Source organism: Mus pahari, chromosome 3, assembly GCF_900095145.1.
Source record: "Mus pahari chromosome 3, PAHARI_EIJ_v1.1, whole genome shotgun sequence".
NCBI classification, from domain to species: domain Eukaryota; kingdom Metazoa; phylum Chordata; class Mammalia; order Rodentia; family Muridae; genus Mus; species Mus pahari.
The window spans coordinates 108,323,991-108,328,838 of record NC_034592.1 but is presented as its reverse complement, the minus strand read 5'-3'; positions in this window follow the sequence as shown (position 1 = coordinate 108,328,838).

Genomic DNA, 4,848 nt, shown 5'->3' with positions numbered 1-4,848 from the left:
ATGTTTGTGCAGGAATAAAAACCCTGACTAAGACAAAATGGTACCAGCATAGTGGGGTATTCTTTCGATGAGAAAACCTGGGTATCACTAATGCTTATTTGAAAACTGTTTGCTGTTTATTGAAAGAACAAATTTGTGCAGTTGGCATGTCAAAAGAGAGATAAATAATTTGCCCCGGGGTTACACAATAGAAAATGGCAGAGCTGAAATTTAAGTTTGTGGATGTTAGCCTCTGGAAGCATTCCTGCCTACATAGTCCAGGCTAATTCTACCACTGGCCTAGAGTGCAGTTTCGAATGCAGAACTCCATGCCTGAATTCCATCTCCTTGCTGCCTGCAGGTACTCAGTGATAGGACTGCGTGGCAGCTGTGGGAAGTTCTGCTATGATTCCATGGAAAATCGGTGCATATGCCTATGATTTGAGCAACTTGAAAAGCAACAGGGGAGATATTCTGCTGTGAAACGGTGGGAGGGGTGGCCTCGGGAAACGATGTCTCCTGCAGTGTCAGCACTTCTGAAGCACCTTGGAAGCTGAAACCCGCCACATTGCATGGGAACATTTTGCGGTGTTATTTCTTAGTTCTACAGGATGCCTGCTTATTTCCCTTGTCATGCTGTAGTCACTGCTGAGAGGGAATGCAAAGACCCTGTTCCCTTTACATTTATCAGCCTACCCTTATTCATCCAGGGTTCCTATAACTCTTTTACCTCTCCCTCCAAGGATGGGGGTGTTACCTGGCTGACAGTGTGGTAGCTGTTTGGATGGACTTTTGTCAACTGTTCCCCTTGCTGGAACTGTCAGCAGGCACCTGCTCCCAAGAGGAGAACTTGGGCGACCAGAGAACTAAGGAATAGCTCTCCCAGTAGAGAACTGTCGAGGGGTGACTAGATTCTAGGGCTCCAGACAAGACTCTGACTCATAGATGTAAAAACGTTCATGGACTTCTAGGGATTTTGAGTGAGGCTCTGAGGTTTCTAGCCAGAAAATTCGTAACCTATCCATTCCGTTGCTTGTTGCATGTTTATCAATTGCGTATTAAGCATCCCTATGGCATAGTAAAATTCTAAGTCCAGAAAATCTTGTGAGTTCATTGTAGTGTGGAAGAGACAGGCACAAATAATACTTTTCTTTTCGGTGTGATAAATATCGTAAAACAGGCATAAACAGAAGGTGCGTGTGGCAGAATCAGAGTGACATCTGAGAATTGAAGAAAACTCCATGGATGTGGTGTCACGATGAGTGGCCTTTCACAGGATGTCACAACAAGTGGATTTTCATGGGCCAGTAGAGCTCTCTGGGGAGCTAGCAAGGAGAGCAACATTCAGACACAGAGAGAACATGTCCAGGACTCAGAATTCCAGACTGACCAAGTTCACTCAGGAAGCAACACAGTGGCTTCAAGATCTCCTGAAGAGAAGCAGAGGGATGCAGCTAAAGAAGGAGCTGGGCCAGCAGGAGGGCGGGGCCTCTTGCCTTCCTCTGGAGGATGGAGCCATAGATCTTGTAACAGAGGGGCGTCGGAGCAGCTCCAGTTGATAAAGAACTTGAGACTTAGATGGTGACTTGATTAAACAAGATTTTAGAAAGTGCAGTCTATGATTTTGTAGTTAATGCCATTTTTTTTTTTGCTAAGGATTTTTGTTTCAGTTGATACACGTATGCAGAGATATATGTGTATAGTTTATTAATGTGGTGATTTTATTCATAGGCGTGTTCATGTGCATGATGGACAGTGTGTTGTAAGGAATTCGGATGCCTAAATCATAAGAGGCTTGGTCTGTCAGGGGGCTACACAGCATTGGGATTTATGTTTTGGACCTTCACCCAGACATCGTAAGTGGGAGTGGGACTTGGAACGACTCCTTCTGAAGGGCAGTTTTGCAGCTTGGATCAAAACAATGTTTGATCTCCAAATATCTTTCACCTTAACTTCCTCTTGAAAGAATTTATGTCAAAAGAGTGACCATAAATACATTTATGGAGGATTCATTCATTGTTGTGCTGCTAACAATATCAGAAACAGGAAAGAATCTGCATTTTCTAAAATTATGGTGCAGTCGGGTGTCCTGGAGGTAAAGAAGTGGTGAGACAGGGGTCTGTTTGTTTATATGAAAATGTGTTCCTACATTTAAAAGTAAGCTAAAAAATATACATAATGGTAGTGTTCCTGCAAAAATTAGAAATGGGTTCTATGTATATGTAAAAATATACGCTATGCTATTAATCAGAGTTATTACCAGATGATAGGATAATAGGCAGTCCTTCACTTCTACTATTAGCTAATTTGCATAATTTCTCAGATTCCTTGCTTAACAATAAGCATGCACTAATGGACTCCTTGTACTATGAGAGCTGTACTGCACATGGCTATAGCCTGACTGGCTGCCTGGTCACCAGACTCCCTTAAGATTCTTCTGTTGCTCCACGCAGGACCCTTTTGCAAACAATAAAATGAAGAAAATAGTAAAGTCTTGAGACCATATACTATGGCTGGAAGATTTGTGCTTTGTGCTGGCTGGGTATGTGATGGGCACACAAGCCAGGTTATCTCCGCTCCTTTCTGGCAAGTGCTAATCTTTGCATTACACATAGATGACTGCTTTCCAAAATTCCCTTCTCTCGAGTAACTGAGCACTGTAATAAACCAAACAAAGGGAGAATTACTTTTCAAACCATCCGTGCCATGTAAAAGTTGTACCCAACATCTGGATGTCCTTTGAAAATGAGGTGGCTTTTGCATTCTGTTCCTGGAGAAGCCATCCTCTCAGGGAAGCAGTGTGTCTGCCTTGCCTCCTGTATGACTTTATGCTAAAGTGGCCATCACACAGACCCAGTGTCTAACGCTTAATAACCCAGATATAGTGTCTTGTCTAACAGGTAGTAAACTTGACTTTCAGGATGATCCTAAGTGGACTGTGGAGAGGGTGTCTACTCACTGTTCTCTGTTCTTGTATGCAGACCTCAGGCTAAGAAGAGATGCTATACAGACCTCTTCTGTCTTCCTGTCTCTCATCCTCCTGAAAAAAAAAAAAAAACAACTTAGAGATCATCTTCTGCTAAATAATTCTTGTCCAAATGGATTTCTTCTCTGCACGGCTCAGGTTGCTCTTATCCAAAAAGATCTCATCTGACCTTGGATACCCACATCCTATTTATATCTTCATTTTGGAATAAGATATGGAGATATTAATTGATGTGCACATTTCCTTACTTTTCTCCTGCCTCTCAGTTTCACAGGGTACAAGGTTACTTGTATTCCCTAGAAACTTTCCTGGAAAGTTTTGCAAGGCAAACAGAAGCTGCAGAATGGCCAAAGTCCCCTGGTGTTTCAGAAACTTATGAACGGATCAAAGACAGTGTTGAATGGAGGCACATATTGGAAGAGAGTGGCAGAGTCCCAGATCCCAAGAAGTGTTTGAGGAGTTTGCAGTCTAGACCGCCCTGGAACCCAGTGCTGGGAGGTCCTTCAGAGGAAAAGGAGGCTGGGAAGCTGGGAAAGATGATGGGCTGAGTGTTTTGTTGGTGGAGAGAGGAGAGAAAAAGAGTGAGATAGAGATTCTATCTGTCTAACTGTCTGTCTATCTATCCATCTATCTATCTATCTATCTATCTTCATCATCATTATCTATCTATTTATCTATCTATCCATCTATCTATCTATCTATCATCATCATTATTATCTATCTATCTATCTATCTATCTATCTATCTATCTATCATCATCATCATTATTATCTATCTATCTATCATCTATCTATCTATCTATCTATCTATCTATCTATCTATCTATCTATCCTCCTTTCAAGATTTTTTTTTTTTTTGAAAATCTCCTAACTCCTGGAGGAAAAGGCTGGTGGAATAAATCTGAGAGGGCGCATGTGCCCACTGCCAAAGGACTTAGTGTTGAGTTGATTTGAATTGATGAAAACAAAAGATCTTTCTGGCTCCAGTGTCACTAGCTCCGAGTCTCTCACATACACTCTTTAGACATTGTTTCTCATCAATATTACCCTCAACACTCTGCCTATGGTCATATAGATTTCTGGCTTTTGTGGCTCCAAAGAGGGATTGATTGGACAGCTGCATTCTCTCTGTGAGGATTAGTAATCTGGGAGCCAGAAGCAAAAAACTTAAAGGATTGTGGTTATTGACGAGGTCTGCAATTCTTATGTGTGAGAAAAGTCACCTTCAGGTTGGATCAAAGAATAGATAATCCATTTGGGGATATCATGAGATTTCCCGTATCACATATTAAAAACAACCCCATCCCATGCATGCCACCATAATTGCTCCACCGTGAACTGTTTTCTTGGTTGACGCCCTGACATCCAAGCTGTGGTAATATAATGTCATCTTGGATGAGTCGCTATGGGTCTGGGTCTCTCTCAGTAGTTATCATACAGCAAATGGGGTAATCAATGATTGCTGGACTCACAAGATGATACAATGCGAAAAGGAACATGGGTCATATACCATGGATGAGAAATGAAAGCAGGGGCTTCATATTGGATAAGCTAGAGCATGGTCAGAACTTCCCAAGTAACTCATCCCAAGGTGAGAATTACGACCGGGTAATGAGCAGCACAGAGCCTCATCACGCGCGATCATTCTTGGATGGAATATTTATAGCATTATTTAGAACAATGGGTGGGATTTGAGAGAACGGGAGAGGGGGGGACCACAACCCATTAGTTTGGAAACTAAGGCAGCTAATGTGATTAGTTAAGGTATTTCATGCAACCCGATCCATGATATCTTTCCAGCACACTTAAAACCTGAGTTCAAGGTAGTGTGGACAAGGTAAAATCTTGTCATTTCTTTTTAAAGGAGAGATTTGATTTTTATTT